Source organism: Mobula hypostoma, chromosome 9 (assembly GCF_963921235.1).
Source record: "Mobula hypostoma chromosome 9, sMobHyp1.1, whole genome shotgun sequence".
Classification (NCBI taxonomy): domain Eukaryota; kingdom Metazoa; phylum Chordata; class Chondrichthyes; order Myliobatiformes; family Myliobatidae; genus Mobula; species Mobula hypostoma.
Genome location: NC_086105.1, coordinates 30,811,325 through 30,834,920, shown reverse-complemented (window position 1 = coordinate 30,834,920; position 23,596 = coordinate 30,811,325). Strand labels below are relative to the sequence as shown.

The following is a 23,596-nucleotide window of genomic DNA, read 5'->3' as shown; positions in this document are numbered from 1 at the left end:
GCTGCTGCAATAAGAAGTCAGATGCAGAAGGAATTAGAAATGATTAGGGTTAAGAACCTTTAATTGTCAGCAGAATGCCAGTAAAAACATCACAGGTTGACAGTTATCCATTTGATTGAACAACTTCAGTTAAGGACAACCTATCTAAGGTCATGTCTGTGGTACCTTTATTCTGCAGAGAATACCTTCTCTTCCAAATGATTTTTATGTCTGGCCTCTATTAATATTGCATTTGTAACTATTAATTGGTTTATTATTGTCCATCAAGATAAGGTGAAAAGCTTTTATTTGCATTGCCATCTGGACAGACTATTCCATGCATACTTACATCAAGGAAGTAAAAAGGAATGCATAATATAATGTTACAATTACAGAGAAAGTGCAGTGCAGTTTGATAAGTGCAAGGGCCATCAGGAGATAGATTGGGAGGTCAAGAGTTCATCTTTTAGAGTATGAGAGGTTTGTTCAAAATTCTGATAACAGCAGGATAGAAACTGTCCTTGAACCTGGTATGCGCTCTCACGCTTTGTATTTTTGTCCCAACTGGAGAGGGGAGAAGAGCGATTGGACGGAGTGGGAGGGGCCTTTGATTATGTTGGCAACTGAAGGGGGGCTGAATTTTGTGAGAGACTGGGCTCTGTAATTTCTTGTGGTTTTCGTTAGTGGAGTCTGCCATACCAAGCTGTGATGCACCTGTGAAAACTGTGAGTCATCAGGGACGTGCCAAATTTCCTCAGCCTTCTGAGCAAGTAGTCACTGGGGTGCTTTCTTGGCCACAGTGCCGAGCACTGCAGCAATACTCAAAAGTGCAGAGGGGCTGTGTGTAAAGAAGCAATTGAGGATAGATCAGAGATTGCCAAGCAAAGAGAAAGTTGTTTTTTGTTTATCTCTGCTCCCCCCTCCAGCCCAACACTCTATACTTAAGCTCAAGAATATATTTTAAATAATTACCCCCTACCCTTCTCCCTCATGGGGGATGAGGAGGACTTCTCAGCTTGAACACTAATATATCAGGTTGTAAACATATGAATCAGAATGACATAGTGTGTTGCTCCCATTGGAGCCCAGATTGTGTGGAGCTGTGGGTGATAAGGGGTAAACTCAGTTCTTGGCTCATCCAAGGATCATCTCCGAGGCTCTCACTGTTAGTTGACTCAGCCTCTACGATGCTGATTTTCTTCCTCTGCAGAGGGGCAGGTAAGTAGTGTAGGCCCAGGCACGTAAATGAGGCTTGCCCATTGAAACAGCAATTACTTCATAGTTTTGGCAGAAGTGGGTGGCATGAGTTTTGCCTGCTGCCTTCCTGTTACCTGTGTGTCAATAAAATGGACAAACCATATCCTGTGTACTCAGGAATGTACATACCAGTAGTAAGTAGTTGTCAGTTCACCGCATGTAGAAGAATTTGATCTTATACATAGCTGGATACTTTTTGGAAAGAGGGGAACATTATATAATTATCATTCAGATGAAGCATTCAAACTGCTGACTTGGAAACATGAGCATAGACTCGTTGAAAACCAACACGCGCAGGAACTGAGAATAAGGGATTTACAAAGGAAAATAACCAACCAGCTGTTGATCCGATGGACGAGGGGATAAAATATTGAAGATAAACTTGGTTCAGGTAGACCGAAAGAATTATAGGTATGATCATTACTGATGAGAGAAGTGTTGGAATTAAACTATTGTTGGAATGAGAAACCAGTGAAATTGCTGATCAGGTTAATGTCACAGAATGTGATGAGTTCATTTCTGAACCTACAGAACCTGGTGGGTGGAGCTAAGGAGATAATGACGCCAAATGGCGACTCCTCTGTTTGCATCTTCAGAAACAGCTCTATTTCTATCTTTAATATCTCTGTTTTTCCTTTTCAGAGTTCTTTTGAAGACCCTGACCGAGAGTTACATGCTAACTTCGGTTCTTTGTGGGAATGGGACCTGCTCTCGGGGTTTCACAACTGACCGTTATTTGATATACAAAGGACGCGGCCTAGAAGATTAGAAGAAGACCCAAGTTCTTTGGGCACAGAGCTCGGAAAAAGCGATGTAACGGACTTTTAACATCGTAAATCAGTGAGTTGTTTGTTATGTCTCCCCTCTCGCTGTGAAACGGAGACACTTCTTTTTCCCTTATTAGGGGGAGAGAGAGAGAGAGAGAGAGAGAGCCTGTGGTATGTCGAATACCAGGTGAACGAGTAGTCCTTGGGGTACTGCAAGTCTGTGTCTTTATTGTTGCTTTGCTGCAGGCTTGAGTGCTCAGTGGGGGCACCGATGCTTTTGTCTGGTGGAGGATTGGGGATCATTGCTTTGCTGCTGCTTACATGTGGGAGGGGGAGTTGGGGGGTGGCTTTGGGGTTCTAACATTTAACTGTCATTCATTCTTTGGGGCACTCCTCTGTTTTCGTAGATGGTTGCAAAGAAAAAGCATTTCAGAATGTATAATGTATACATTTCTCTGACATTAAATGTACCTGTGAAACCTTTGAAACCTGCAGATCTAACCTGCCGAAGTGTTTCGACCTGAAACGTCGACTGTATTTTTTTTCCATAGATGCTGCCTGGCCTGCTGAGTTCCTCCAGCATTTTGTGTGTGTTGCTCAGATTTCCAGCATCTGCAGATTTTCTCTTGTTTGTGATTTGACTACAGATTGATTGTCCTATGAAAACAAATGGAAATCCCAGGCAACACACACAAGATGCTGGAGGAACTCAGCAGGTCAGGCAGCATCTACGTGCAAGGAATAAACAGTTGACGTTTTGAGCCGAGACACTTCATCAGGACTCTTTTGTTCATGTTCATGATGCAGAAATCCAGAACTAGAGCTGAGCTGCATTGTATTGAATAGCACGATCCTTCCAGAGTAATAGGAATTATATTATTATGTGGAAAATTGCCAAGTATATAACTGAATGAAACCCATTTCTGTCAGTACAGACTGAGAGAATGCATGTGGCATATACACGAAATTCATCAAGTATGGAGCTATGTAACTTCTGACTCTTATCCTGTATGAATGCCAAACTGCTTGATGGTAATTCAGTGAGATTTGCTTTTAGCAGTGAGTCAGTCACACTCTATGTTGCTGAGGTTTTAATGCCTTTGAATAATTTAGTGTTAAAATTGTTGACTATACAGATCCATCATCATCGACACAGAGGCGTGGTGTTGTCATGGCAACAAAACTTGCAACATACATTCGCAGGCAGACAAACTGGGGGATATGTATTGATGTTGTTTGGTAATGAATTGACACAGTTGAACAACCAGGTATTAAATATTAAATGCCTTTGATTCAATGAGTGTGAGGTTTATGGTGAAGGTTTGTCACAATTTGCATGGTAGATGATAACCATAAGCTTTTGGAAGAGGTGTCTCTGAATTTCTAACAGGGGTGGTGTGAATTTGTAAGAGTAGAAAATGCATGCTAGTACCATATTACCAGGGAGAGTTGCCAATGTGAGTATCACAAGTAGTTGGCAAATTTGCTTTGGGATACATTGGTGAATGTAAATTCTTCCAAGCTGGGCTCTACTTTTCTTGCAATACTGAAACTACCTTAGATAATGTCATAACTGACTTTTTCTGTAATCATGACCATAATGAATTACTCCTCTTTTGTAAGGGCTTGAAACAGCCGTCAATACTGGTTAGCTCTAATTTCTCTCCTCCTGTATTCAGCAAAGTGAGACTGCAGTTGCTTATCCAATCCCTAAATGTTGACAATTTTGAATCAGCCATGGGCTTTCTTACAATTCTAACATCAAAACAAAACCCAAAAGTGTTTAAATAAGAGCATATAAATGTAAAGGTTCGAGAAGATTTGGGACCAACATTGAGATGTTTGAGTTAACAAATAAATATTTTTCATCTTTCCTTATGAAAGAAGCGGTTGCTGTCAATTTACAGAGAATGGCCCTCACACTACAACCTGGAAGGCTAACCTCTTTCACTAACCAATCCCCAAGGCACAACACTGCCCACCCAAGTGCTAAGATTTATGATCGAGGACATAAGAACATAAGGAATAGGAACAAGAACAGACTAAACAGCTCTACAGCCCGACCCCCTTCCCCCCGCCCCCCCCCTGTGTTCAGTAAGATCTGATCTAATCTTGACAATGCCATGCTTTCCCCAGACACCTTGATTCTTTGTAGCTCAAGTTTCGGTCTCAACCTAAAATATATGTATTTAATGTCTCCACGTTAATAACTCTTTTCAATAGAGAATTTCAAAGATTCTTGACCCTTTGAAAGAAGAAAGTGTATGGAAAATGTATGGTCATGCACTTTGGTGGAAGAAATAAATGGGCAGACTATTATTTAGATGGGGAGAGAATTCAAAATGCAGAGATGCAAAGGGACTTGGGAGTCCTTGTGCAAAATACCCTAAAGGTTAACCTGCAGGTTGAGTCGGTGGTGCAGAAGGCGATTGCAATGTTGGCATTCTTTTCTGGAGGTATAGAATATAAGAGCAGGGATGTGGTGTTGAAGCTCTATAAGGCACTCATGAGACCACACTTGGAGTATTGTGCGCAGTTTTGGGCTCCTTATTTTAGAAGAAATATACTGACATTGGAGAGGGTTCAGAGAAGATTTAAGAGAATGATTCCAGGAATGAAAGGGTTACCGTATGAGGAACGTCTGGCAGCTCTTGGGCTGTATTCCCTGGAGTTCAGGAGAATGAGGGGGGATCTCATATAAACATTCCAAATGTTAAATGGCCTGAACAGATTAGATATGGCAAAGTTATTTCCCATGGTAGGGGAGTCTAGGACAAGAGAGCACAACTTTAGGATTGAAGGATGTCCATTTAGACCAGAGATATGGAGAAATTACTTTAGTCAGAGGGTGGTAAATATGTGGAATTTGTTGCCTGAGTGGCTGTTGAGGCCAAGTCATTGGGTGCATTTAAGGCAGAGATAGATAGGTTCTTGATTAGCCAGGGCGTCAAAGGGTATGAGGAGAAGGCAGGAGAGTGGGGATGACTGGAAGAATTGGTGGAGCATACTTGATGGGCTGAATGGCCTACTTCTGCTCCTATATCTTATGGTCGTATGGTCTTATGGTCTTAAGAAATTCCTCTCATCTCAGGCTGAAGTGAGTAACCCTTTACTCTGAAGTTATATGTCAGATCGAGACAAGGTTAATATTCAATCAACATATCAGGTCTGCACAGGCAGGTACCTCCCAGTCCTCACTCAGCTAATAAGAGTTACTTGTTGCTTGTTTCTAACTCATCACCTGCAGCCTATTTAAACCTAGCTCTCATCCACAGTCCTTATTCACTTATTGAACCAGTTGGTCACAACCAGTTGCTCCTAGCCTTCAGTTGCCTTGCTGCCTGTGGTGCTTAGTATCCATCCTCTCTTGTCTGTGGTCCTTCATGGCTGGTTAGTTTGCAGTCCACTATTAAAGTTATTAGGGTGTATGAGGTGTCCAGGGAAGGGTAGCACCTCTGGTGAAGGGGCTAGTCGTATCCATTCCAGGGCAGCTCACTCACCTTTGGTCCCCACCAGACACTCTGTTCTCACCAGTGGCTCCAAGTAGCTGTTTCCATGCGTCAGTGGCCACGCCCCGGTACACCGCTTTGGCAGGCAAGCTAAACCAGGTGAGGGTAGCCAGCGGCCTCATACCCTGGTGAGAGAGGGACGTGCCTGTCCTAACCAGCAAAGTCAGAGTGGATGAGGTCTACAGTGAGATCCAACTGCCAGGAAGGTGGCACTGCAATGCTCCATGGAGAGTGAAGGGCATGACAAGGTACAGAAGACTTTATGATCATCCACTGCGATGAAGAATGACCCAGTCTGTGACGCTTGTTCATACTATGGACCCGGATTTCTGAGATCGAGAGAGCAGAACTGCCCCAGCACAGCAGCTTTTCCACGTTAAAAACTCTCCCGCACACGGTTCCTCTCATCGTCGAAAACGATGGACAACCACCATTAGAAGTTATTGCTCACCACTAAATCATCTCTGCTGCTCGCTTTTGGGTCAAGCCTTCTCTACGTTTTCTGACACAACATTCGTCCCGCCAGTCCTCTCAGAACATTATATTACCTCTTATTAACACTATTAACACTTTCATTAACACTAATGAAAACATGGATGGGTTAGTTAGTAAGTTCACAGACGATATAAAAATTGGTGGCATTGTGGATAGTGTAGAAGATTGTCGAAGAATACACTAATGAAAACATGGATGGGTTAGTTAGTAAGTTCACAAACGATATAAAAATACCTCTTATTAACACTTTCATTAACACTAATGAAAACATGGATAGGTTAGTTAGTAAGTTCACAGACGATATAAAAATTGGTGGCATTGTGGAAAGTGTAGAAGATTGTCGAAGAATACACTAATGAAAACATGGATGGGTTAGTAAGTTCACAAACGATATAAAAATTGGTGGCATTGTGGATAGTGTAGAAGATTGTCGAAGAATACACTATAGATCAGTTAATGGTATGGAGATTGACTCTTCATAGATGTTGTCTAACCTGCTGAGTTCCTACAACATTTTGTGTGTGTTGCTCTGGACTTCCAGCATCTGCAGAACTTTTGCGTTTTAGCCCCTGAAAAGGAGAACTTGAAGGTCAAGGGCAAACAGTAGGTGACTGCAATAATCCAAGCAACTCACCTTCTTTCCGCTTTAAGCTCTGTTCGCCTCACCATTCGGAGAGTCTGCAGATCCTATGTAGGTAGGAGTCATGTCTCATCAGACCCACTGAAGTGAAATGGAAACAATTCATCTTTGACTGCCTTAAGAAGGAAGTAGGAGGTGGATGAAAAATTAGAAAGGGAAAAAAACAGATGAAGATGAATTATTAAATAATTGGCTGCACTCAAAATAGGAAAGTAGCTTATGAATGTATGCTGCAACCTCAAAATAAAAAAAATGAAAAGCCATTCTGATTCTTTCAAAAGGTAGATCATATTTAACATTTTTGATTGATAGTTTTGATAAAGTAATGAAGGGTTTTGGTGAGGATAGTGTAATTGATCTTGTGTTCCTGATTGACTGACATAAAATGAAGCCTAAAGGGCTGGTGGCAGTAACTGTCTGGACATAAAATTGTTTAGCATTAAAAAGTGGACACAAGTGACAAACAGCTATTTTTTTCATATTGGAAGGAAATATAGAATGGCACTCTCCAGAAGTTAACTTTGGGACAACAAGATGTTTTGCTGCTACTTGTGCATGGGAGGGGGAAAGGGCTTTGGGGTTCTAACATTCTTTCCTTCTTTCTTTGGGGTTTTCCTTCTGTTTTGTGGATGTCTGCAAAGAGGAGGAATTTCAGGTTGTAAACAATATACATTCTCTGGTACTAAATGGAACCACTGAACCAATGAACAACTCTCTTTTTTCATTTCAACCTAATCCTGCTCTTAATTTTCCATTGTCTATTTTCTTTGCCTATCCCTAAAGTATCTTGAGATATTCTTCCAAATCACTATTCAATTTTAACTGAATTTGGCTAGGCTTTTACATGCTCAGCATACCATAAATCACTTTACCTTCAAGAACTACTGTTCAGGAAAGGTCAATGTCATTATGCGAGCAAACACTGCGGTATGCACAAGAGTTGCTCCTATGCACTGCGAGATGGATGACGAGTTAATCTGATGGGCAGGATAAAGGGAGCTTCCCAGCTCTTCTTCGAATAGTGCTGGGAATCTTTTACATCCATGACAACAAATACAGGGTCCATGGCTACACAACTACACATTGGTTTCTGAATTGTTATGTGCTGAAGTCTACTTGATTCAGAAATAACACAGTTACTCACTAAGCTATGAATGTGAATACTATGAAACAATTCCAGTTTCAGCAATGATTTATAAGTAGTTCTGGGGCCACAATACAATGCTCAATGTTGCAACACTAGAGGGTATTCATTAGATATTAATATTTTTGAGAGTGTGAAAGTAGGATGTTAGGATACATGAAATGGTGATAATAAAAAAGGAGTTTGTATTTGCAAAGAATCAAGTTCAAGTTTAATTTTCATTCAAACATACATAAATACCCATGAATAAACCCAGCTGAAACAGTGTACCTCCAGAGCCAACGTGCAAAGCACAGTGTCAACAGTCACGCACAGCACAAGGTACCATATATCAAATAGCAGTAAACATACAGTCATGCTCAAAAATAATATAGCCCAAGTGACTGAGTCCGTGAATGTTGTTGGCAAGAGCAAATCACAGCAGTCTGCAGATGAGCACAGTCCAGCTTGTGTTCCATCGAATGAACACTAGAGGCAGCACTGATGCAGGTATGGATGCTGTGACTCTGTGCACTGACTCCAACACTTCTCCCCTGGGCAGCTGCAAACAGGCAACCCGAGGCCTAGTCTGTGCTACAACTGAGGCCATGCAGCTTCTCTGCAGCCGGTCCCACCAGTAAAACCAGTGAGCCAGACTTGCAGCATTCCTCATTACCAACGTCCAACAGGATCTTAGTCATAGTCATACTTTATTGATCCTGGGGGAAATTGGTTTTCGTTACAGTTGCACCATAAATAATAAATAGTAATAGAACCATAAATAGTTAAATAGTAATATGTAAATTATGCCAGTAAATTATGAAATAAGTCCAGGACCAGCCTATTGGCTCAGGGTGTCTGACCCTTCAAGGGAGGAGTTGTAAAGCTTGATGGCCACAGGCAGGAATGACTTCTTATGACGCTCTGTGCTGCATCTCAGAGGAATGAGTCTCTTGCAATCACAAGAAAAATGTCCAAGACAATCACTTGCCGTTGTACTGCACACTGCCTTTACGCACTGACTCCAATGCCTCTCTGAAGCAGGCAGCAACACCGTCCACACCAAGTCCAGCTCTTCTGCCGATGAGCAGCTCACTGATGGGATAGGCTTGCTGTATTTGAATTTCTAAGTGTCTTGCGATTGTAAGAAAAATGTTTCAAAAAGACAATACCACTTTTGGTTGGCCCCATAGAGGCTGCCATGCCCACGTGTGCCGCCACCTTACCAGAATATATCAGAGCACTGTTCCTGCATCAAAGCAGGCCATTTGGCTTGTTGACCCCATGTCAGCTCCCTTCAAGAGAAATCCAGTGTCTCTCCCATAATCCAGTCAGTCTCTCCCATAATCCTGAGATGTTTTGTCTCTCAAGCATGTATGTAAGTTCCTTTTCAAGATGACTGTTGACCAGGTTCAGGACCTCAGCCATCAAGCTTTTGAACCCGTTGGATTGATTCTATTATGGTTTTTGGATTTACTGAGTATGTCTGAAATAAAACATATCTCAGGGTTGTATATGGTGACATATATGTTCTTTGATAATAAATATACTATAAACTTTTGAATGAACCTTTTGTATCTGCTTCTGTCTTTTGTTCAGGCAATGAAAGCCACACCATGATGACTCACTGCAAAAAAAAAGAATCACATTGGCCCCAGTTTCTGTATAGCATAGAACCAGGCCCTTCAGTCCATCTAGTCCATGCTGAACTATTAATCTGCCCAGTCCCATTGACCTGTACCCAGACTATAGTCCTCCATAGTACTCCCAACCAAATTTCTCTTAAATGTTGAAATCAAATCTGCATCAACCACTGCATTCACATTTGGGAAATGTATGATAATGTACTTTGGTAAAAAGAATGGTAGTGTGGACTATTATCTAAATGGGGAAAAGGTTCAAACATCAGAAGTGCAGAGGGACTTCGGAGTCCCCATGCAAGACTCCCAGAAGGTTGATTTACAGGTTGAGTCTGTGGTAAAGAAGGCAAATGCAATGTTGGCATTTATTTCAAGGGGAATAGAATACAAGAGCAAGGAGATAATGTTGACCTTTAAAAGATGCTAGTCAGGACGCACTTAGAGTATTGTCAACAATTTCTGGCCCCATGTCTCAGAAATGATGTGTTGTTATTGGAGAGAGTCCAGAGGAGATTCACAAGGATGGTTCCGGCATTGAAGGAGTTAACATATGAGAAACGTTTGGCAGCTTTGGGCCTGTACTCAGTGGAATCAGGAAGAATGCATGGGGATCTCATTGAAACCGACTGAATGTCGAAAGGACTAGATACTGTAGATGTGGAAAGGATGTTTCCTATGGTGGGAGTATCCAGAACTAGAGTGTACAGTCTCAAAATTGAGGGGCGACCCTTTAGAACAGAGGTAAGGAAGAATTTTTTTAGCCAGAGAGCAGTAAATCTGTGGAATGCTGTCACAGACTGCAGTGGAGGCCAAGTCCATGCACAGATTTAAGGCGGAAGTTGATTGTTTCCTAATCAGTCATGGCATCAAAGGACATGGCAAGAAGACAGATGTATGGGGTTGAGTGGGATCTGAGATCAGCCATGATGGAATGGTGGAGCAGACGCGATGGGCTGAATGGCCTAATTCTGCTCCTATGTCTTATGGTCTTTTGGTCTTCTGCTGGCAGCTTGTTCCACATTCTCACCACCCTCTGAGTGAAGAAGTTCCCCCTCATGTTCCCTTAAACATTTCTTTCTTTCTTTCTTTTCAAATCTTTTTATCCTTATTATTATTCAAAAAATAACACAAGTACATCGAAGTAAGCAACACTTACAATGTTTCAAGGAAAAAAAATATTTTAAAGATTGAAAAATTTTTATGATAATAAACAAAACACTACTAAGCAGAAAAGTGGGGAAAAAACCCATTAGGTGTACAACCCCGGAGCCATGCATCATACAAAAAGCTTCTAAAGATAAGCATCAAACCGCCAGCAAAAAAAACCAGAAAATTACAATTAGATCTTGGAGAAAGTCTATCAATTAACTCAAATGATAATAATGAGCAAATGAACCGCATCTTTTCTCAAAATCAAATAAAGGTTCAACAGTTCGACTTCTAATTTTCTCCAAACTAAGACATAGCATCACTTGAGAGAACCATTGTGACAAAGTGGGAGCTGATGTATCCTTCCACTTCAACAAAATGGCCCTCCTGGCTATCAATGTAACAAATGCCATCATATGTTGGTCAGACACAGAGATACCACTGATATTTTGAGGAATTATTCCAAAAAGCACAGTTAATTTGTTAGTTTGTAAATTAATTTTAAGTGCTTTAGAAATTGTCGAAAATACTGACTTCCAGAACTGTTCAAGTATAGAACAAGACCAAAACATGTGTGTCAGTGTAGCTGTTTCAGTTTTACATCTATTACTATAACTATCAATATTAGGAAATATTTTAGATAGTCTCTCCTTTGTCAGATGGTAACAATGTACAATTTTAAATTGAATCAGTGAATGACTAGCACAGATCGAAGAAGAATTAACCAGCTTCAGAATCTGCGTTCAATCCTCCATCATAAAAGTCAAATTGAGTTCCTTTTCCCAATCTTGTTTAATCTTAAATAAAGGATACTTATCCCATTGTAATAATAAATTATAAATTCTTCCAATAGAACCCTTCATCAAAGGCTTCATACTCATAATAGTATCTAACAGGTCAGCCTCCAATATATAAGGAAAATTACTTAAATATTTTTGTAAGAAATGTCTAACTTGAAGGTATTGTAAAAAGTGTGAGTATGGAAGAGAATATTTATTGACTAATTGTTCAAAAGACATCAATCTATCTTCTTTAAATAAATCCGAAGAAGAATTAATGCTGTACCTTTATTAAACATTTTATCTTTCACTCTTAGAACATAGAATAGTACAGCACAGTACAGGCCCTTCGGCCCACAATGTTGTGCCGACCCTCAAACCCTGCCTCCCATATAACCCCCCACCTTAAATTCCTCCATATACCTGTCTAGTAGTCTCTTAAACTTCACTAGTGTATCTGCCTCCACCACTGACTCAGGCAGTGCATTCCACGCACCAACCACTTTCTGAGTAAAAAACCTTCCTCTAATATCCCCCTTGAACTTCCCACCCCTTACCTTAAAGCCATGTCCTCATGTATTGAGCAGTGGTGCCCTGGGGAAGAGGCGCTGGCTATCCACTCTATCTATTCCCCTTATTATCTTGTACACCTCTATCATGTCTCCTCTCATCCTTCTTCTCTCCGGAAAACAACCTGCTTACATTCTTATTATTTTAAATCCAAGTCCTCTGATTCTCAAACTTTTGGCCAAAAGGAACAATGTATTTTCATTGATTTTGCCTCAGCCTTTTGCTGATTTTCCAGGCAAGTTCAAAAGGTTTCAGAAAAACAAATGACATAATGGTTTTCATTGCAAGGCGGTTGGAGTTAAGCAGTAGGAAGTAATTTTGTAATCGTATGAGAACATAGGAAAATAGGAACAAGTGTAGATTACCTGGCCTGTCAAACTTGCTCTACCCTGGCCTCTACTCCTCCTCTGATCCAGTTCCCCATTGCTCTCAATATCCTGATCTCAATACCCCAAAGCCAAATCTACTTTCTTTTAGAACCTCTCCCCCTGCCCCCATGAAACCAGTGAGACCAGTGAGGCAACACCTAGAGTACCGTGCAGATAGTTTCAATGCCTTATGTAGAAAATTATGTCCTGGCATTGGAGGCAGTCGGAAAGAGATTCACTAGGTTAATTCCTGGGATGACTGGATTGCCCTATCACAAGAGGCTAAAAAGTTTTGGATATTGGAAGAATGAGGAGTGATCTTAATACTAGATTCTGAGAGGGCATGACAGGTTAGGATTCAAGGTGGTTCCATTAGTGGGAGAATCTTGAACAAGTGGACATAGTTACAAGGGTAGAAGAGAACATATTAAAACAGAGGCGCATAGGAATATCTACTCACAGAGGGCAGCAAATTTCCAGAGGATTGTGGAGTGTTTTCGTTTCGTTGGGGGAAGTAGATTTGGCTTTGAAAGATTAGGATATTGAGGGCAATGGAAAACTGGATCAGAGGAAGAGTTGAGGCTATGGTAGTGCAAGTTCGTCAGACTAGGTAACCCATGCCTGCTCCTAAGTTCTTGTGCATTCATTGTTGTTGAGTAGTTTGCAGAGTCAGGAATGGATAGCATCCATTGATAACTCTATGAGCATTCGGTGATACAAATACAATAAAGAGAAGATCAAACATTCTAATACCACGCCATAACATTAAGTGGGGGGAGGAAGCATTAAATTAGGGGAAATTTTCTTTGTCATTGGGCTGAAACTAATACTTTTGACAAATGAGGCAAATTGCAGCTTGGCCATGTGGCACAGCAGATCCTACAATTACAATTTTTCTACAGAAAGATGGCACATGTAGGTGAGAACTGGAGGTAAATTCTGGCTGGGAAAAGGAGGCAGTAAAATTCTAAATAATGATTACAAATGATCAGAGTCCCCTCTTACAGAAATCAATGCAACAGTGAATGGTAATATATCTGCTCATATTTTGAGAACAATTGAGTGCAGGTGCCAAGTTGCATTAGCTAGGCAGCAGAGGAGCAGATGATCTCTTTATGCTTCGTTTTCTATAGGTGCTGGTGAGATCTAAGCAAATGGCTCTGATGCCTTTGTGAAAAATACATGTTTGTCTGGTACAGCTGATGAGACTACAGGGAAGGGTGCATAATTTAATCCAGCACATGCCGCAATTGGCCAACAGATTAGAAGGGAGGGGAGAGAAATGAAGTCACTGTTCAGGTTCCCAGTTCGCATTGGGGTTGGAGAAGGAGGAGGGGTGGGGAGGGGGAGCGGGCGTGTGAATTGGTGGGGGGGGGGTGGAGAAAGAGAGAGAGAGAGCAGTGTATAGGAGCTGGTAGAGAGGAGTGCACAGGAGAGAGTCCCACCGTACATTCCCTTTTGTAGACGGGCACGGGGGCACTACAATAGTGCGCTGGAGGTGAGGTAACAGGTAATACAAAGAAATCTGAAAGAGTCTTTCAGCATCATAGGTTGTGAGCCGTGTATTTTATTTTAAATGGTTGTGTATATCCGCTGCTTTACAGGAAACCAGCCTGTTTGCCCTGGGATTTTGTAACCTTATTGCATGTTTCTTTAATCTTTAATTATTTTATTGCACTGAGCAGCATGCAGTGTTTTCACTGAGATTGCTCGATGTAATGTTTATTCGTGGCTACTGTGCATTGTGTGTGTACTGAAGAGTGGTCCTGCTGTCCAAGGCTGTGTCGGGTAGCGGTGCAGTTTATGATTTGGTTTGGGGAGGGGAGGGATGCAGATTTTACTCGCGGATGCTTCCATCACCCCGCTTGCTGCTGTTCAGTGCGTTTAACGCCAAGCGAGGACGGCGAGCAGAAAGAGTGAGTGAGCGATGTATTTCTGTGTGTGGACTCCGTCGTCGGCCCCCCCCCCCGGTCTTTAACAAGCCTCGTAATCCACCCGGGACTAGACCTGGCACTTTGATGGGGATTAATGGGATGCGGCAAGGAGCATCTCCTGGAAAGAGATTGACACGTGGAGTGGGACGAACGGCGCTCCTTGGTGGCTTGGACAATCTCCGAATGACATTCTGTGTTTTCAAGTGTTCAGTCTTTATGGGGATCTCTGTTTTTTTTTCTCATTTTGTGTGTGTGTGTGTGTGTCTTTGTCTCTCTCTCTCACACACACACAACCCGAACGCACTCAAACATTAAAGGCAGCAATTTGAAGGCATTACCCATTCACAGTTTGTGTTGGCTATGTACTTGCCTCGCCGCTTGTGTCTCCCCACCTGTTACAGCACGGTGGGTTATGACGGTTGTTTCTTTTGTGGACGAGGCCGGCGGGAAATGCCCCCAGTCCGACAGTGCCCCTGATGTGGCAGTGCGCGGGGAGATGGTGAACCCGATAATTTATCACCGAGCAGATTCGTCGGACGTTCGTCGCAGTGTTGCACCCCCTCAAGCGCACTGTAAACCGGTGGGGGCATACCAGCTGGGGATCTCCCCCACACTGCTAGTGCAGCGACTCCCTGCGGGAAAGCGGGCGTGTGAATATGGTGCCCTCTCTGGGAACCGCATTGCCCGGTCACAGTTTGTGTGCGACAAGTGAGAACCAGCCACTGGTCCGAGGGTATAGGACAGCGGCTACCACACCCTGTGGGAATCTGTCGCTTCCACGGTGGAGGTGGACCAGAGCTAGCGAATAACGAGAAAGTCTAAAGTCGGTAAATGATTGAAAAGAAACGCCTTCATTTCTTCGTTGACAGTCTCTTTTAGAACTTGACCATACAATGAAGTTAAGCTTTTGAATGATCCCAGTTTTATTAAGTGGACAAATACTTTCTTTACCTCAGTACAGTTTGTGTTTTCCCTATTGTGGAGTCACTGTCCACTGTGCCCTGAATTTACTGAGAGGGCTGGCGGAGAAAATGGAAATGTTTTTTTTCTGGGCAGACTATTGAGAAGGCACAAGAACCCGGTAAATGCCTCATATCTTTACCCTCCAGCCTTTCCCAGTAGAATACAGCAGACCATGCAACTACTCGCTGTGACCCCACAGCAGAGCCACTGTCAGAGTGACATGGTTGTGAATCCATGGGTAATCCACACCCCCTCTGTCCGTTGACCCCGCCACTGCACTGTCGACACTTTAAACCACTATTTATAATTGTGTTTACATTGATTATTTCAGCACATTTTATCGATATCCTTAATTTAACCTCTAATTTTATTAGCTTATTGATTTATTTATACATATGTCCCGCTGTGACCAACACACCACAGCTAATTCCTAATACATGTGGTGAATAAAATTGATATTTAATCTTTGAACAAAACTCTTTGGAATTCCAAAGATAAGTGGTGTAGCTGATTGGTACCGCGGTCTACTTTAGTGTCAGGCTGATTTGTAGTGGAGTTATTTTCAGTGTTCTAGTTGGCAGTATAGAAACACTACCACGGTTTCTGATACCAAATAATGTGGTTCCAGACTGCCTGGAAACACTTGGTGTATGTAGCTTTCACCGCACATTTCACAGAAAGGAAGCAACCCTCTCCATTCAGCAGCTAGTCATGTTGACTGTAGTGCAAGAGCTGGTGTCTCACAGCAAAAGAGCTGTTGCTGCAGGTACAAGCTGCTCTTGGCTTCCTTCCTATAAAGAGGGAAAGGCTGGTAGCTGCCCACCTCCCTATTCTTCTGCTAGACTTCATTTTTTATTAAACATTGAGTATCTACAGCAAGTCTAAGGAGTCCACATCACTTACTGTTGCCAAATGTTGCTGCTTTGCTAAAGCTTTAGAACCAAGTTACTGTAGATATCCTCCTTTGTAAATAAAAGAATACTCATAACATACTGAGGTACTGTGATCTGCCAGCCCAGTCATTTTGTGAGTCAGTTCTGAGTGCGTCCTGGTCAGGTTTGATTGTTGAGTACCAGTACCATTAGAGGAGATAAATGATATGTCTATACCCTCTGTGTCAATTTTACTGTTTTGTTAAAGTCTGTCCCGAGCCTTTTGTGGCCCATCACACCGATGCTAATGCCGGTTTCTGTGGCTTGAAGCGACTGAGAGTACGAGACTCCCCCCCTGGATGGGACGCCAGTCCATCGCGAGGCTAGCCCCCAGCATTTGCCGGTACCCATTTTCAGCTGGGTGGACTGGAGTAGTGTGTGGTTAAGTGCCTTGCTCAAGGACACAACACGCTGCCTCGGCCGAGGCTCGAAACCACGACCTTCAGATCGTGAGCCCAACGCCCTAACCACTTGGCCACGTGCCACCAATGTTATTGTAGTGAACCCTTTAAAAAATCTCAAGGTTTTCCATTTGTGTCAAGGTGGAGGTAGTCCCTGACATCTGCCGGTGAACGCAGCAGGCCAAGCAGCATCTATAGGGAGAGGCGCAGTCGACGTTTCAGGCCGAGACCCTTTGTCAGGACTAACTTCGTTAGTCCTGACGAAGGGTCTCGGCCTGAAACGTCGACTGCGCCTCTTCCTATAGATGCTGCTTGGCCTGCTGCGTTCACCAGCAACTTTGATGTATGTTGCTTGAATTTCCAGCATCTGCAGAATTCCTGTTGTTCACGTTTAAATTCACTACTGCGAAGCCTCTTCCGGTGATGCCTACACCGAAGAAGTTTAGATCCTCTCTTCGACGGGAGTTCAGTGAAACCATCTCTCACTGCTCCCCATCTGTAATTTCTTCGGCTCTTCAACTTTTCAGTTAGTCCTGATGAAGGGTCTCGACCTGAAACGTCGACTGCGCCTCTTCCTATAGATGCTGCTTGGCCTGCTGCGTTCACCAGCAACTTTGATGTATGTTGCTTGAATTTCCAGCATCTGCAGAATTCCTGTTGTTCACCCCTGACATCTGCCCTCGTTTTGAATAGCAAGCTGCATGCTCAGGATGGTAATGCCTGCTTGAGCTAAACTTGTCAAATGAGACAGTGAAACTCCTGGGAGAACAATGCCACTGAGGTATAAGTGTATTATGGTGTATTTTCCTTTACATGACAAACGTGATGATATTTCTGGCCTATATTTTCCACTAATGAAAATGACAGAGAATGCCAGTGTTTAAGTAGCATAACCGCCAAGGTTTTGTGAGCTTGGTCAGTGCAATCAGGTCTCTCTTATCATGGTTTTGTTAAGTTTGGTTGCAGATGCATTAAACAGGCCTCAACCTCCATTCTGCCTATGGCCTGTCAGCACCTGTGTACCGTAACTGGGAACTCCCTGAAGGCATGCTGCCAACCTGAAAAAAGGACAGTATTCCCAGTCAACTCTGGCACATGGGAGGTGCAGATGTTAGACTTCTGGGAAATGTAGGAGGCACGGAATATATGCCAAGGGAGAGTGGCCAGAATGACTAATGCTGGGGGATGTTGGATTTGAACAACAGGATCGGGGGGGAGGGGGGGAAGTTAGAAATGAATGACCACAAGATACAAGAAATTGTGAACGCAGTCCAGTCTGTCATGCAGACCAGCCTTCCCTCCATTCATTCTGTCTACATTTCTTGCTGTCTTGGGAAAGCAGCAAACTTCAGCAAGGGCCCTCCCACCCAGTCATTCTGTTTTCTCCCCTCTCTCGGGCAGGAGATCGAAAAGCTTGAGGGTGCATACCCCACCGGATTCGCGGTCAGCCTCTGTCCTGCTGTTATCAGCCTCTTGAATGGAATCACTATTTTCTGCCTTACGTTTCTCTTTTTATTCGATGTTCATATGTCTGGAATAATCTGTCAGGATGGCATGCAAACAAATACTTTTAACTGTATCTTGGTACATATGACAATAACAAAGACTGAGGAAAGTGAAGAATTACCAGGAAGTTGAAGTCTATTAATTTTAAGTGCACCAATGATTAATGCATACGTACTCAGTCCTCGCAGTTCTAGTAGTAACGCCAACAATTGTATTCCTTCTTCAGCATTTCCCCCACCCCCGGTGTATAATAAATATATCTCTTTGCTTCCTCCACTGTAGTTGAAGGAAGGGGTATTTTGGAGCTGTCAGCTTTTCATGAGTTGAGCTAGCTGTTCTAAAACGCTTGGTTTCAATTAATTTACATAGTTGGCATGTGCAAACTTATGGTCAGTGGTGAGTGCTGGAGGTCCCCGTCCTTTCAATCAACATAATTAAAAACGTAGGTTATGTATAAATTTATTCCAAATGCAAATGCGTCCTGTTTCTCAGAATCGTTTTCAATAAATTTCTCACAACTAATGTTAGGCCTAATGGCCTGTAGTTCCTGGCTTATCTTTTGCTGTCCTATCTAAATAAAGGCACAACTTTAGCTATCTTCTTGTCTTCTGTTACCTCATCTGTGGCTAACAAGTATACAAAAGTCTCTTGGAGTCCCAGGAATCACCTCCCTTGCTTCCTATAACATTCAAAGTATACTTGGTCAAGCCATGGAGATTTATCTATCTTTATGTGTTTCAAGACTATGAGACCTCTTCCTCCGACATGTTGAAATGCTCCAGGGTATGAATGTTCTTGCCCAGAACTCACCAACTCCCACGTCCTTCTTTGCGATGAGAAGTATTCATTTTAGAATTTGCCCCTTTCCCATGGGGCCATGGATAGGTTACCACACAGATTCTTAAGGGGTCGTATTTATATTCTTAATAGCCTTACAGGATATCTTAGGATTTTCCTGCATCTGCCAGGGATATCTCACAACTCTTTATACACTTGAAGAGATTTTCATTTAACTCTATCTGCCTAGATCTGATATGTGCCTCCTGTGTGACTAAGCACAGCTCCAATACTATATTCAATTTTGCTGATGACACCACAGTTGTGGGCCAAGTCAAAGATGGTGATGAATCAGCACACAGGAGGGAGATTGAAAATCTGGCTGGTGGTGTCATAACAACAACCTCTTACTCAATGTCAGCAAGACCAAGGAGCTGATTGTAGACCAGGAGAGGGAAACCAGAGGTCCATGAGCCAGTCTTCTTTGGCGGATTAGAGCTGGAGTGAGTTAGCAACTTTAAATTCCTGGGTGTTGCTCTTTCAGGGGATCTGTCCTGAACCCAGCACTTAAGTGCAATTGTGAAGAAAGCACAGCGGTGCTTCTATTTCCTTAGGAGTCTGTGGAGATTTGGCACGACATCTAAAATTTTGACAGACTTCTAAAGGTGTGTAGTGCAGAGTGTATTGATTGGCTGCATCATGGCCTGGCGTGGGAACACCAATGCCTTTGAATGGAAAATCCGACAAATAGTAGTGCATGTGGCCCAGTCCATCATGGATAAAGCCCTCCACCACTCAGCACATTTACATGAAACGCTGCTGTGGAAAAGCAGCATCCATCATCAAAGATCCTCACTACCCAAGCCATGCTCTTTCCTTGCCGCTGTCGCCATCAGGTAGAAGGTACAAGAGCCTCAGGACTCACACCATCAGGTTCAAGAACGGTTGCTACCCCTCAATCATCAGGGTCTTGAACAAAAGGGGATAACTATACTCGATCTATTTCTGGTGTTCCCACAACCAATGATCTCACATTAAGGACTCATTATCTTGTTATTTTATGTTCTTGTTATTTATTGCTATTTATTTATATTTGCATTTGTACAGTTTGTTGTCTTTTGCACTCTAGTTCATCTTTCATTGATCCTGTTGTAGTTACTATTCTGTAGAATTGCTGAGTATGCCCTAAGAAAATAAATCTCAGGGTTGTATATAGTCATAGTCATACTTTATTGATCCCGGGGGAAATTGGTTTTCGTTACAGTTGCACCATAAATAATTAAATAGTAATAAACCATAAATAATTAAATCATAATATGTAAATTATGCCAGGAAATAAGTCCAGGACCAGCCTATTGGCTCAGGGTGTCTGACCCTCCAAGGGAGGAGTTGTAAAGTTTGATGGCCACAGGCAGGAATGACTTCCTATGACGCTGTGTGTTGCATCTTGGTGGAATGAGTCTCTGGCTGAATGTACTCCTGTGCCCAACCAGTACATTATGTAGTGGATGGGAGACATTGTCCAAGATGGCATGCAACTTGGACAGCATCCTCTTTTCAGACACCACCGTCAGAGAGTCCAGTTCCATCCCCACAATATCACTGGCCTTATGAATAAGTTTGCTGATTCTGTTGGTGTCTGCTACCCTCAGCCTCTTGCCCCAGCACACAACAGCAAACATGATCGCACTGGCCACCACAGACTCGTAGAACATCCACAGCATCGTCCGAAAGATGTTATAGGACCTCAGTCTCCTCAGGAAATAGAAACGGCTCTGACCCTTGTAGACAGCCTCAGTGTTCATATATGTACTTCGATAGTAAGATTTACTTTGAACTTTTTTCCTGACCAGACCCTCAATATCCCTTGCCAGCCAAGGTTCTCTAGTCTTGCCAGCCTTACCCTTCACTCTAATAGAAACATGCTGGTTCTAAACTCTTCTAATGTCACTCTTAAAGAACTTCTCACTTAGCAGATATCCTTTTTTTCTGCAATGTGTAGATATAGATACGATATAGGAATTGCACTGCAGGCCAGTCAGCATCTTTAGGAAGAAAATTATCTGTCATCACTCTCACTTTCTCCTTGATAAACACTGATTGTAGTTCTGACAGTGAATGCTTTTATTTTGATCACCGGTTCTGGATGGTTTGAGTGGGATCCTCAATATTCATGTGTAAATGGTTGGAGGAACAACACCTTATATTCCGTCTAGGTAGCCTCCAACCTGATGGAATGAACATCGACTTCTCAAACTTCCGTTAATGCCCCACCTCCGCCTCGTACCCCATCAGTTATTTATTTATATACACACATTCTTTCTCTCCCTCTCCTTTTTCTCCCTCTGTCCCTCTCACTAAACTCCTTGCCCATCCTCTGGGTTTCCCCCCTCCCCCTTTTCTTTCTCCCTAGGCCTCCTGTCCCATGATTCTCTCATATCCCTTTTGCCAATCACCTGTCCAGCTCTTGGCTCCATCCCTCCCCCTCCTGTCTTCTCCTATCATTTTGGATCTCCCCCTCCCCCTCCCACTTTCAAATCTCTTATTAGCTCTTCTTTCAGTTAGTCCTGACGAAGGGTCTCAGCCCGAAACGTCAACTGTACCTCTTCCTATAGATGCTGCCTGGCCTGCTGTGTTCACCAGCAACTTTGATATGTGTTGCTTGAATTTCCAGCATCTGCAGAATTCCTCGTGTATGCATAATTGGAATTTGTTTTATATATTTCCACATTTAAAAAGTTGTCATGGTGACGAATGTTGCGGAAAGCTTAATCACAGAACAGCGTGATATATGTGACCTACGAATGAAGGATTAACATGTGTCATTGTTTTATATCGGTGAATTCTCTTCAAAGAAGAGTAGGCATGAAATGTGCTGCTGTAAACTGTAAAAGAAGCAATTAAGGCAGTTTGCAGGGCCGTGAGTCTGACCTTTCCACTGATTAACGCACTACAAATAAACAATCAACATTTAGTGGAGTTATGGATGGTGAATAGTGTTGTCAAATGATAAAGCAAGATATAGATCCAATGTGGGGAAAAGTGTACAGCAAATGGCAGGACCCTTGGGAACATTTACAGGGGAATCTTGGAGTGAAAGTCAATCGCTTCTTTAAAGTGGTAACACAAGTAGATAAACCGATAAGGAAGGTATATGGCATGCTTACCTTCATCGGTTAGGGCAATGACTATAAGAGTTGGGATTGAAGTTGTATAAGACTTTGTTTAGCCATGTTTGGAATATTTTGTGCAGTTCTGGTTGTCACATTGCATGAAGAACTTGGAGGCTTTGGAGATGGTGCAGAAATGGTGCACCAGGACGTTGCCTGGATTGGAGAGTGTTAGCTACAGGGAGAGAATGGACACACCTGGATTACTCTCTCAGCAGCACTGGGGGGCTGTGTGGAGGGCTAAGAGAAGATATAGATCCATTGTGGATAAATGTAAGGGGAAAAGTGCACAGCAAATGGCAGGACCCTTGGGAACATTTACAGAGGCATTGAGAGGCATAGGTAGGGAAGACTGAGTTTTCTTTCTCAGAGTAGAAATGGCAGATCACATACTAGAGGGCATAGTTTTAAGGTGAGAGGGGGAACATTTAAAGGAGAAGTTTGAAGTTTAGAGGAAAGCTGTCAGTGACTGGAATGCACTGCTGTGGCTGGGGTGTAGGAGTGGTAGAAGTAGATACTATGGTGACATTTAAGAAACATTTGATTGGGTACATAATGAAGCAGGGAGTCAAGAGATCTGGCTTGTGTGCAAGCAGATGGGATTAGTTTAAATTGGCAAAGTACAGTCATCATGGGCAAAGGGCCTATTCCTGTGCTGTACTGTGTTCTGTCTACAAAGGCAGTGGATATAGTTCAACGTTAAACCTGATCTGCTGAAAGCATCTGCATGTCAATTTTGTAAATTGTGATAAACATAATTTGGAAAGCTAATACAATTTTTATGAATGGATTATCTGTCTTCAATATTGGGATAAATCTGTCAAACTATCAGTAGTCTAAAGTTATCAGTAATTGCCTACTGAGGTGAATCTGTTATTGGCATAAATATCAAAGCTGTTTTTTTTGCAAGCTTGCACAGTTCAAGTTCAGAACATTATGTACTGTTCCATTCCTTCATAATAACTTGATATATTGGAGAAGATTCAGAGAGAAGCTACATTTGTGCTTGAGTTTGAGGTGAGACTATTAACCAGAAAAGATTGAGAGGATGCTGCAAACCCTTCCAGTGTTCTCATGGCTGTGAAGACATTTACCCCATCTCATTAGTATGCAAAGTTCACTGGCATGGGGGGGGGGGAGGGAGGGGGAAAGGGAGAGGGAGGGAGGAAGAGAGAGAAAGAGAGAGAGGGAGAGAGACTCATTTATCACTTTCTAAATTACACACTGTAGACTTGAATCTTCTGTTGCACAGCTACCATTTTCAAAGAGGGAGAGAGATTGCCCTTAACTAGTGATGAATCTGATGTAACTTATGACTGAACCTACATTATTGCTGGGTCTCAATCATGGAATCAGTTCTCTACTCAACCATTCTGTTGGAACACCTTCACCAGGATGACAGAAACAGTTCAAGAAGATGACTCACCATTGCTTCCTGCAGGATAAATAGGGATGAACATTTAATGCTGGTCTTGCCAGTCTCACCCAGATTTCAAAAAAAGGTAATATTTAACTAGTACTGAAGGACAGGTGTTTTTAATATGGTAGCAAGCTAGGCAACAATAAAATATTAAGGTTAATAAAAAGTAATAAATGATTCCAAGATAGGAGAAAGAGGTTACAGCTGAAGTTTGTAG

General features: G+C 42.5%; 1 protein-coding gene across 3 annotated transcripts in view; it reads left to right on the top strand.

Moving 5' to 3' along the window:
* The first annotated feature begins 1,969 nt into the window (after positions 1–1,969).
* The window catches only part of LOC134351601 (synapsin-3-like), a 337,761-nt gene continuing 316,134 nt past the window's right edge, over positions 1,970–23,596 (top strand). The window contains exon 1 of one of the 3 annotated variants that reach the window (XM_063057970.1): positions 1,970–2,076. The gene's annotated coding sequence lies outside the window, so the exon portion shown is untranslated. Of the gene's footprint in view, positions 2,077–13,667; positions 13,787–23,596 lie in introns of those variants that run through there. The other 2 variants (XM_063057968.1, XM_063057969.1) reach the window with 2 other exon arrangements.